At 36.8% G+C, this 12,635-nt stretch overlaps 1 pseudogene; it reads left to right on the top strand.

Annotated features, from left to right (window-relative positions):
- The first annotated feature begins 1,991 nt into the window (after nt 1-1,991).
- Nucleotides 1,992-11,227, top strand: LOC149150418 (ribulose-phosphate 3-epimerase, chloroplastic-like; annotated as a pseudogene).
- The last annotated feature ends 1,408 nt before the right edge of the window (nt 11,228-12,635 follow it).

Raw genomic sequence — 12,635 nt, 5'->3', positions numbered from 1 at the left:
TACCTGTCGGACTGTTTTACAGGCTAGCATGTGCCTATAAATCTGAGGGACCAGTTTAGCTATATTGGCTAGTCCTAGTAATGTCACTTGGTCCAATCTTTCAGTCTAGGAGCATTTCCTTGACAGGAAAAGACATCTAGACTTGACTGACAATCTGGGAAGTGTCTCCTAAATGTTTCACATTCTGGATCGCAAGGTTGACTGATAATCTTATTTTTCTTTCTTTTAATTTCATGCATACATACATATATTCGACTCACACCTATGGGAGTGTTTTGTAGGCTAGCAGGTGCCTACAAATCTGAGGGACCAGTTTAGCCATATTGGTTTGTCCATGTAATGTCACTTGATCTAATCTTACAATCTAGGAGGAGTTCCTTCAACCTTGCCTGGAAAACATTCTCAGACCTAACTGATTATCTGGGTGGTGTCTCCAGATGGTTCATATTTTGGAACACAAGGTTCCTACATGTCCCATGGGGTCAATCATCAGAGTACATGGGCCTTGAAGACTAGGTAACACTGGTACCAGAGTCAATCTGAAATCATGTCCAATGGGGTCAATCATCAGAGTACATGGGCCTTGAAGACTGGGTAACACTGGCAACAGAGTCAATCTGAAATTAAGAGTCCAAAGGTACTATGATCTTTTAACACACACCTTTCGTCTCATTTTAAGTGCCCTGGCACCCCCCTACTATTCTGTTAATTCCAGTCTTTGCACAGTATTAACTCCCATCTCTCATCATTGACACAGAATTAGGGGTAAGAAGGTGATAAGATGGATTTAAAATTTCTAATTTTTATTGCCATTCACCATAAATGGCACACTATGCATCTTTGAGTTATGATCAACTCAAAAACCTAACAGTGAATTGGTTTTGGAAATTTGGTTGACACAAATGAAACCTTACGCTGTTATTACTTCTCAAAATTGAACTTTTACCCATCACTTTACTTGACCACATCTCCTTTATCTCATCAGTATATTTTTAAATTTGAACTTAGTTGGCTTTTGACTTGAGCAAATTCCCAAGTTTGTGAATATATTGGCCAAATTTTTCTTCCGTTGGACATGTTCCAAATCCATTTCATCAACATTCTTAGGAGCTACCTAATCCCTTCACTCAAATATTTTTTTTTTCAATTGTCATTGGTTTATTTCCCTTTCATCAAAGTTAACAGTAAGATAGGAGTCCCTTTAACTGTCAAATCGTCAAAGACCAACTTAGCTTCAAGTCTAGTATCAGTTAATAAACTTAGCTTAATTGTCATAAATATCACTGTCTCATACAAAAGATTAGGAAAACATTCCCTCCGTATGCAAGATAATAAACTCCTGGGTTTATCATCCAAACCTAGTTTGGGTTTGGACTTCTTTGTATTGTGAGCTCCTGTAGTTTCTCCTGCAATGGGGAACTTGAGGCACTTATTAGAAATATGGATTTATCTATTGCCATGCAAAGCTGCCATTCCTCAAGGGTTTATGTAAAATGTGCTAAAGCTAGATGCTGATTTGCATGTCTATTGTGTTATGGTCTGGTGAAAAGTTGGAGCACTTCCCATGAGGATTACACAGGTTCAAATCTGGTGGGCATGTTTGCCATGGTAATGTTGTTGATCAAATTTCCCTGAGTTCTGATGTCATGTTAGTTCGACTGAATAGATACAACTCTGTCATGCTATCCATAAGATGAATGTAAGCCCACTTCCTTAACAGAGGGTGATCTACCAACCAAAAAAGAAAAAAAGGGGTTGCTTTATATGATTGCAAATTTTTTTAGTTGCAAAATCTTTGATTTTTCGCCTTCACTGAAATCTGGTGGGTATGTTTGCCATTGTAATGTTGTAGATCAAATTTCCCCGAGTTCTGATGCCATGTTAGTTCGACTGAATCGATACAACTGTGTCATGCTATCGATAAGATGAATGTAAGCCCACTTCCTTAACAGAGGGTGATCTACCAACCACAAAAGAAAAAAAGGGGTTGATTTCAGAGTGACATATGTTTGTACGATTCACAGGTCAAAGCTGTGGAGTTGGCATGTTGCGATTGGGTTCATGTTGATGTTCTGGATGGGCATTTTGTGCCAAATATTACCATTGGACCTCTGGTGGTTGCTGCATTATGACCCGTGACAGATTTGCCACTGGATGTACATTTGGTATAATAGGCACTCTTTCTTATACGACTCTTTATGTTTGAGTGTCTATTGTTCAGAGTACTAGATGTGGTCTTTAGATATTTTAGTTTTCGTGTATTAGTTGTGAGATAAAAGATGGGTTGATTTGATAGTCAAATGTGATTACTGTTTTCTGATGTTTATGGATTATGAGTTTATGGTCTTGCAGTTAAATGTGTTAATTGATTTACTAATGTTTCAACTCATTCAATATAGATGATTGTTGAACCGGAACAACATGTACTAGATTTTATCAAGGCTGGTGCAGACATTGTTAGTGTCCACTGTGAGCAATCTTCCACTATCCATTTGTACCGAACAGTAAATCAGGTGGGATTATTCTGTTTGAGAGACAGTTTGGTGGAAGTTAATAGCTCAAGTTTTATGATGTACTGGTAACTGAATACATTACTAGATACTAGCTAGAACAACTACAGTAAAAGATGTTGAGATCTACCAAACTGACTTTCGCAGTCTGTTTATAGTTCAGTTATGATGCATTGGCCCTTCCCTTTCAAGACCTGGCATGTTAATATCATTATTCAAGAACAAAACTGCGATTAAATTGATATTGCTTAGTTCACAGGCATGTGCATATGGCACAGAGAATCACATAGATTAAGCCCTTTAATGGTTATTAGTAGTTATGCAAGTCTATGCAGCCCACTCAGACTTCATGAGGATAAATTTGTGAAGAACAATCCTGATTACCAACATTTTTGTTTTGCTATAAATATTTTTGGATAAAACCATGTAGATTTGAAATTCAGACATTTATGGTGAATGCATCACCCATCATCAGGGATAAATGTGGAAAAATGCAACTAGGTCTGGTCTTCATAATTATCATTGTACTTGTATCACTATGTATTTCAAGTTTTAAAAAAAGGAAATTTTATTATTATTATTTAAGTCAAAGCATGTTCTTCATGCTTCCAGGGTTTATTGACTCAATAAGAAAATTTGTCATGAGTCAAAGTCTCATTTGGACTATATATAAGAAAATAAAATTTTTATTTCAAGTCAAAAGAGTCAATTTTGTCACCACAAGACCAAGTCAGCCCTCCAAATGGACAAGTCAGCCAGCCCATAAGTTGTGTCTCTTCATATGGTCAAACAACTATATATTGGCAACTGTGCTCCACATTTTGGCAACCAATTCAATTTATGTGAAAGCAAGAAGAAGAAAATCAGTGAAGTAAAAGGAGAGCGAAGTCCAAGGAGAAAGAAAGTCTTGTTTTCTGCCCTAATATGTTCACATGTGCGAGTATTCTTTGTGGTTTTTTAGAGCTGTTACAACACCGAAACTTCAGGGGCCGAATTTTTAGGGGATGACCAAAATTCAGAAATTTGACCAACGTTGACTTTGATGACTTTGATTTGGTGGAAGAGACTTGGAGGAGGGATGACTTGGGTTCTTTGTGACTGTTTTGGGTCTTGGATATCTCACTTTGATCTGATTCTATAAGAAGAGGATTTTCTTGGGTTTTCCCCCTTGTGGGGTTTTGCCCTGGCTTGGAGCCTAATTTCCTGTGTTCTTTGTCTTTTGTGATTGACATATTTTGTATTTTGTTAATTGCTTGATAGAAGAACATAATAGCCAACAACCATTCACAAGTAATTATCAAGTAAGAAAAATCACCCTAATCTACAAATATATTGATTTCTCAACAATAAAGACTAAGAGTAACATTCTTGTTACTTTTAAGCAATTTAAAAATAATCTTTTTGAAGTATTTCTCAAGCTTAAAGAACTGTTGAGGTATTTTGGATTCATTTGTTAGATTGTTGTTCACTCTTTTCTGAGTTATTAGCATGGGCATACATATATTGATTAGAGTTAAGTTATGCATTTTATCAGGTAATTGTATTCTTAAATGAAAGCAACATTCAGATCGCTCTTCTGGATCCTATTCCTCACAAATCCCAAGCTTTTTGGGCCTGTTTCATTGAATATGCTTTTGTGTTAATCATCCATATTATAAATTATAATTGTAACTTTGCAGATGTAATGTCATTTGGGTATCTACACAGTTCCCTATCACAATTTGCTTTCCTGCCATGTAATTTTCTATTTTTTGTTATTATAATCAATAAAATTACTTGTCTGACTTTAATTGACATTAATGGGTAGTGATGCTAAATTGACTCTGATATGCGTGCTTCAACCATGCTTTTTCAGTTTTCATGTAAATCTAATTTATTGACTTGTGATGTGTTGGTTTAAAGTTCCCTATGATCGTAAGGAAACTGCATACCAGAGCACAATAAAATTGTTATGCAAAACCTCTTAGTGGGAGAAAGCATACTAAAATAGTTCTTGTGGCTTTGGTATTCTTTGGGAAATCTCCATTTTCATTAGCAAGTTTTCCATCCAAGCTCTGGTGTCTGGAGTCCAACCTTTCTCCAATCCTCGAAGTTGTTTGTTGGAGCATACTCTTAAATGGAAAATTATTCTTTATTGTAAATTTTATGTCATGCAAGGTGTAACTCCATGAATTTGATTTATTTCCTTTGCATTGAGATAGAAAATGACTATATACAAGGAGAGGGAGATTATTGGGTTTCATCTCCCAATCTCACAGGGATTTTGCATAAACCTGGAGAGGATTCCAACAACAAATGAAATGCCTAGCCTAGTAGTAGTTGGCTAATTGAGACTTCGTACGAGTTGTTTATACTTCATTGCATCCTCAAATTCTTTTCCTTCAATCGATGTGAGTTTTAAGTTCTGTTCCATTGGAGTAGTTAAAAGATTGCACTCAACCATGCCAAACCTGTTCAACATATCTCCAATATACTTTTTCTGAGAAGAATATAAACTTTGGATGTTGAGTTACTTCAATACCAAGATAGTAGTGAGCATAGCGCAAATTTTTTGTTTCAAAACCTTTACTCGGTTCCTTCTTTGTGGATGTAATGTAACTCTCATTATTCCCTGTCATCAGAATATTGTCTACATACACCACAAGATATATAATTGTTTTGCCCTTTCTTAACGAACAAAGTTGCATCATCAATATCATAATGTTTGAAATTGAGTTTCATAAGATGCTTAGTCAAGTTCTCATACCAATCTCGTGGTGCTTGCTTGAGGCCACATAAGGATTTTACAAGCTTGCATACTTTGTGTTCCTGACCCTTCACAACACAACAAATTCTTTTGGTTGGGACATAAAAATATTCTCTTTCAGATCTCCATTCAAGAAATCAATTTTTATATCCATTTGATGAACTTTCCAACCATTTTGAGCTTCCAAGGAAAAGATTGTCTGAATGGTAGCCCATTTTGCTGTGGGGGAAAATTTCTCCTCATAGTCAAACCTTCCTTTTGTGCAAAACCTTTTGCTACAAGCATGGCTTTATGCTTGTCAAGTGAGTCATCTGCTTTATACTTGTTCTTGAAGACCCACATGCAACCTATTGGTTTAGTTCCCAATAGAGGATCAACTAGTTTCTAGGGGCCATTCTTTCTCAAAGCATCATATTCTTTTTGCATTGCTTCTTTTCATTCATCATGAGAAGCGGTTTCTTTGAAGGAAGTTGGTTCAAAATTTGTAGACAAATTCAATTCATCATCATAAGAAACATCCATATCAATCGGTGAATCATGATTGTCTACATCACCTCCATTATGTCTGGTTGAGCTTCTTGTTCATGTGTTTCCAACCTCATCAGGACGAACACTTTCAAGTGTCTTTGTCAACCATTTTGGAGGACCTCTTTGAGATGGCCCAGGCTGCTCAGTTGACTTAGCTGGGGTTGAATCAAGATTTAATCTCCCAATTTTGTCAATCACATCACTCAAAATGTCGTCAGTGGTTGGAGCTTCATGCAGGGGAGAGAGTGCTTCAGAATAAGATTCCACATATTGTTCTAGTATAGGAACCCCCCTTCAAGATGTGGAATCTCGTTATCAAACTCTTGAAAAAAATTTGCATGTTTGAATATATCCAAGCGATCAAGTTGTCGCTCAACAACATTGTCAGTCTTGGAAGATTCAAAAGAGATCACATCTCTAGATATTATAAACTTCTTATTCACTTCATCATAGAGATGTTATGCTTTGGGGATATTTGAGTACTCCAAGAAGATACATTTGCGACTCCTTGCACCGAGTTTGGTTCTCTATTTTGTCAGTATCAAGGCATAATGAATGGAACCAAAACCCTGAGATGACTCACTTAAGGAATGTGGTCATACCACATTTCTTAGGAAGCCTTGCTTTTTATAGCATTAGATGGACACGTGTTCTTTATATACACAACACATAAAACTGCATCAACTCAAAACATCAACCTAACATTCTTGAAAAACATCATGGAACGTACCATATTTAAGATTGTCTTTGTTCATTCTTTCAGTTACTCCGTTTTGTTGGGGATTATAAGGAATATTTGTTTGATGTTTGATCCCATGTTGGCGAAGATAGTTTTCAAATTAATTTGATGTATATTGTTTTCCATTATCAGTGCGAATAGATTCAATATGAGATTGTACATCATTTTCAATCCATGCATGAAGATTTTTGAATATTTCAAAAGCTTCAAAAAAAATTCAATAAATAAACCCAACACACTAGTCATCACTAAATGTCATCATATATTTATTACCATTTGCAGAAGGAACGAGAATTAAGCCACATAAATCAGAATGAATGAGTTCACGTTTTCTATGTGATCTTGAATGAGAATAATGAAAACATTGTGTTTTGTACTCTCCTAAGATACAAGCATCACATTACTTAAGTTTCTTAGGAATTGTGAGCAAACTAGTAACACCATTTTTCTTCAACAAACGAAGGTTGTCATAGTTCAAGTGTCCAAATCTAGCATGCCATAAAAGACTTGATTGAAATGTACCTTCATCATAGTGAGCATTGTATGAAAAGTTTTGAGAACGAGCAGAGGTTCATTGCAGCTTTAGAAGTCTTTCTTCTTCTATCCTAGTCATGATGAGTGATCTGATGCTTTTCTGACCTCATCCTTGACATCAAATATATGTATGGAGTGTCCTTGCTAGTGGATGTGGACCAAAGACAACAAGGTTCTCCTCAACACGGGAGGTATAGAACATCATGTAGAAGAAAGTCTGGAAGACCAAGCAGTTTAAGCTTAATGGTGCCAAGCCCTGATGGCTTCAATGTTGACTTGTCTACAAAGTATACTGCTCCATCAACATTATTAGTGAATTTTTCAAAGAAATCTCTTTTGAAAGTCGTGTGGCAAGTTGCTCCAAAATTAAGCAATCAATCTTCTTTCCATGAAGCAAGTGAAGCATTGAATAAGTCTTCTGTTACTCCAATGTTGCAATATGTCACAACATAATGAGCGGATTCGGGTGCTTTTCTTTTCCATTTACCTGATGTTTTACCTTTTTCTTCATTTCTTTCCTGCTCAATTTTGTCTCAGGGCAACTTACATGTGGATGCATCATGTCCATCTCTATTGCATCGTATACAATGAAGGTCATACCTTTCTCCTTGGAAATGTTTGCTCTCCCTACCTCTAAAATTCTTCCTTCCTCTTCCTCTTCAGCTACATCTTCCTCTAGAGGAATCTTGTGCATGATTATTCTCTTTTTGTGCAAAGCACACAACAACTTAAAAGACTGAGGAGTTTTCTTCTTCTGAAAAGCCTTCTCTCTTTTAGTAAACTTCTTCTCAAGGGAGTCAAAGGTAATCCCCTCACGTTTGTGATATGTTTGTAATGACTCATGATAATGTGAATAGGTGGGATGTAGTGCCTTCACATAGGCTGTGAGAGGAATATTTATTTCAACACCAGTGGCTTTTATGTCATGCATAATGGATTTTACCTCTGAGGCTAAGGTAAGAGGGTCATTATTTTTCAATTCAAGATTGAACAACTTCAAGTTTAGAGTGTGAGTCATACAATTCCTTCGACTTATTTAAGGCTTCAAAAGCATTTGAAAATGGTGAAATATGTCAACTTGCCTCTTCATTTACTGACGTTGCAATTAAGGCATAGGTCTTCTTGTTTTTGTTTTCCCAAATGGAAAGCTCCTTATCTGATGTAGGTGTTTCAGGTGCATTGTCTCCTTCTCCTTCACGAATTCATTTCCAAAGCTTATGATTATTGAGTTTGCAAGGCACCTTAATTTTGAGAAGGTTGATGACAGATGTTGCACTGTGTTGTTGGTAATGTTGACAGTGGTAGACTTGGTCATAATTATGTCAGTCAATCCTGGCTTTGGTGGGCAGAGCTTTATAGAAAGTCAAGTCAAGAAAATCTCAGACCTAAGGAGAATGTGTGTAGATAGAGTAAGGAAATGGACGGACTTTCTCAAGTTCACTATGTTAATGTTGCCTCTATTGTGCAGATTTGTGTGGCGTTATAGGCCACTAGAGATCCTTCAACCTGAGAATCATAAACTAACATTTCAGTTACTCCTAATGTCTACAAGGTGGGTATGAAATTTTTTATATTGTTGCTGATTAGGGATTTTTCTCAGATGTTGTTGCTCTCTACTTCTGCTTGTTTGCATTTGCATATTTTATAAATCATTCTCTAATTTCATTTATTTAAGTTAGGGCTTGTTACCCACCATTTTGCGGGTGATATCCCGAGGAGAAAAAAATATTCTCTGAGATGGTCCTCAATGGGCACCCAGCAGACCCTTACAGCCACTAGCTAGCTTATTGTGTCATTTCTCTGCCACCCGAACGAGCCATGTGGTCCCTCGCCCATATGCCATGATCGTATGTTTGAAGGTGGGCTTCCCGAACCTAAAGGTAATCCTATCTTTTAGTGACAATTTCTATCATATGAGGTTTTTTGTCTCATCGATTCATGTGTGTTTCTAAACACGGATGATTGGCAGAGTTTTTCCTTCCAACCTCACCCCAAAGCTAAGGTGGATTTTTTCGTCAAGATTTTAGTTTAGTTCTTGTGTTCTAGTCAAGTCTTTTGTAAAGTAATTTTTGAGTAATTTAAGCTAATTGACTAAATTGCTTTATTACAAATTACATGGTCTACTAGATCATATTTGAGTCGTGGAATTGGGTAAATGATTGAGGGTCTATAACGAACTGGTGTTCCTGCTTCATGTATTAAACTTTAATATCTTTATGTAAAAAAATATTTTAGTGCATGGTCCCCTCATATTTAAACACCATGGCAATTATTTGAGAGTTGGAAAAATTATTAATCCCCTCAAGTCAATTAATTAAATTTTCTGGTAAAAATAAATTAAAATTATAAGCCAGAAATTTTATTAATTTTATGTCTTAGGAAAATTTAATTCTATAAATTAAAAAATTTGTGGGTTCTAGAAGAATTAATTTTTGGAGGTCTATGGGGTGGTAGGAGGGGGAAGGATTCTCATTAATCTCGAAGGAAACATCGAAGGCATATATGCTTGGGCCTTGGGTAGGAAGACAAACAATTAAGCTGAAGCTTATGGTTTGTTTCTCGGACTATCCTTGGCTCAAAAAATGGGCATCAGAAAGATCCAAGTCTTAGGAGACTCAATGTTGATCATAAAGCATATGAATTATAATTCATCAGCAAATAACATGAACGCAAATCAAATTATTAAGAGATCCCAAGGGATGATTCTCTTCTTTGATTTGGTGTCGTTCTTTCACATCCTAAGAGGGAATAACCAAGAAGCAGATAAGCAAGAAAATTTGGCTTGTCAGTTGAATGCAGAAAGAAGTATAGTGAATGAGGTAGAGGAAATGACATACATTCCCTAATCTTAGTCATGGGATCCAATTATTGGTTTGAGGATGACATTCTTGGCTCATCCAAGAAGTTAAAAAGGAAAAACATTATCTCTCTTTGCCCCCCCAACCCCCCCTCTCCATTTCCTCCCTATATATCCTCCCTTCTGCCCCTTCCTCCCCCTCCCCTCTTCTCCTTTATCACCTCTTCTCCCTAACCCTCGTCACCCTTCTCCCTCTCATCCCATTATGCCTCCCATCCTTTTCGTTCCTCCTCTCCATTTCGTTATGGCCCCCTTCTCTTTTACATTCAACCTCCCGCTCCTTGGTCCCTGTCGCAACGGTCTTTACTTTGCTCAACCTGTCCTTGCACCTTGTGACAATGGTTGTCTCAACTCGCTACAACAACGTGTTTGTGTCCTTCATGATGGTACTACACTTGGGTTTGGGAGATCTCACAGCGTGAGAACCCAGCCCCCATGGCATAGAATTTGTTGTAAAGGTCGGTGATCCAGCATAGGAGATGGTAAGTTAATGGGAGAGCGTGAGAAACATTTAATCCCTCTTCTCAGAATTGCTCCGGTCGCACGTGGGAGGAAGTCGTGGGTTAGGATGAAGGACGAGGAGAAGAGCTGGGAAATTATGGTAGATAAATGGGAAATTAAGGTGGAGCATTGGGATCTTAGCTCCATGAGTACCAATCTCTAGTACTGCATCAAAATCCAGTCCTGCACCTTCTATTTAAGGAGTAACAGTTTCATATGTTGTTATGGATTATGGTTATTCTTTGCTCGGGTGGTCTCTATGAAGGCCTCACAGCTGAAGTTGGGTTACTAAGCATCTGCTATGAGTTTTGGGTCAAAGCGCTGGCCTTTAGGGGGGTTCTAGCGGAGTATGCTATTGCGAGGGGAATCTGTGTGTTGATTTGCAGAGTGTTGGTTTTCTGAGTGAGGTCAAGAATTGTGCGGATAAGTAGAGTCGGGAGGGGCAGTTGGAGCAGAACATGTGGGCTCTCGGTTAAGTGTCGGAAACATTCTGAAGTTGGGGGTATGTGGTATATTGGAAAAGATCATGAGCGTGCACAACAATTCAACAAAGGACAACTCTCTGTTTGGTTCCTGGGACTGCTGCAGGCCTAGGACAGGGGGGTCGAGGAAGGGAAAATCTCTGGAAGGTGGCAAAAACAGGAATGACTGTAAGGACAAGAACATTTGGAGATTCAGAAAGGTTTGGCTATTCTGCGTCGATGTATCCATCAGTGGCAAAAGGAGGCTCTGGCCATGCAGGAGTTGTAGCTCGAAAGGGAGCACATCCGGCAATTAGAAGACGAGGTGGATGCGTTACGTCAGCAAATTGAGCATCTGAAGCTCAAGATGAAGGAGAACAACAAGAGCAATGAAGAAGAATTCACTGGACTGGATCTTAACAATCCAATGCCGATAGAGGAGTAATTTGTTCTCTCACTCAGTTTTTGAAGAAAAAGATTGTATGGGAAACTATAAATGTATATATTTACTATTTCAGTTCTGTCGAATGTATAGCCTACTAGAAATGATAAATTTTTGTATGAAGCACGGGGAAAACTCTCAGGGAAGGGATGGGGAACAATTGATGTCTCAGAAGCCCTTATTAGGCTTGAAAATATGATGTAAAAATCTGTTTTTTCACGTGAACGGACGCGATATATATATAAACACTACTCATTTTAGTTATTAAAAAAAAAATGGAGGTCTCAAGCCAAGGGAATATTGAAAATTTCAAGATATTTTGAACTCTTGAGCCTTGGTAGTTACGTCAAAGTCAATTTTCTGAGGAAATCAACTCAAAATAATTAATTTTCAGTTGATTAAAATTCAATTAAATGAAAAAATCGAATTTCCTTAAAAAATAAAATAATTTCAATGGAGGAGAATAAAAGATAATTAAATCTTTTCTAAAGATCGAGATTACTTTGATAGGAATCAAGCCAACTAGCCATTGGAGAATTAATTTATAAATGAGAGGTCAGTGGTCATTCAAATCATTTGATCATTGAATCGTGTGCTAGCTCATGAAGCTCTTGTAAACTTTTCTGGAATAATACAACGCAAAGTCTTTGGGGTTTTACTTGATGGCAGTGTTCATCTTGGGTATTTTATGGTAACTAGTATTTCAAATTTTGTTGATCTTATTTATAAATTTTTGGTTAATAGCTCTTGTAGATCAATCTATTGCATAGGTATCTTGCTTAGGTTGTTGAGTTTTAAGATAACATTAAGATTTTTAATTGATTAATAGGTGTCTCTAATCTTTAAAGATTTAATAGCTATTTTATATATCTATTGGTTTAACAACTTATTTATAAGTGTGCAGAAATCATTTGATTCTGAAATTTTGGGCGTTTAGGGAATTTCTCGGTTGAACCAACCGACTCCAGAAACTTAAGATCTGGACAATGTTTCGGATTAAAATTCCTATATTATCTAATGAATTATATCTTGCAGGGGTGTCCTGGGCAAGTACTTAAAACTTAAAAAATTATTTATCTTCAAAATATTGAGTTAAATTGTTAGATCTGACTAGAAAGAGTCTCAAATCTACAGATCTTGGAGCAGAGTCAAACTCATACTCCTCAGATCTGATAGATCTATAAATTTATTTGTATAAATCTTTAGAAACTTTAAATTTTCTTTATTTAACTTGGGATTTGGGTTTTTGATTTAAATTTTTGTATATGTATTGGGTCTTGGGTTTTTATTTTTGTTTTGTGCATGTTCATATCTGAA

This window comes from Pinus tabuliformis, chromosome 9 (genome assembly GCF_031772625.1).
Source record: "Pinus tabuliformis cultivar Carrire ecotype Pingquan chromosome 9, CPIR1, whole genome shotgun sequence".
NCBI classification, from domain to species: Eukaryota; Viridiplantae; Streptophyta; class Pinopsida; order Pinales; family Pinaceae; genus Pinus; species Pinus tabuliformis.
Note: the sequence above shows the minus strand (reverse complement) of the source record. Positions and strands in the feature narration are given on the sequence as shown.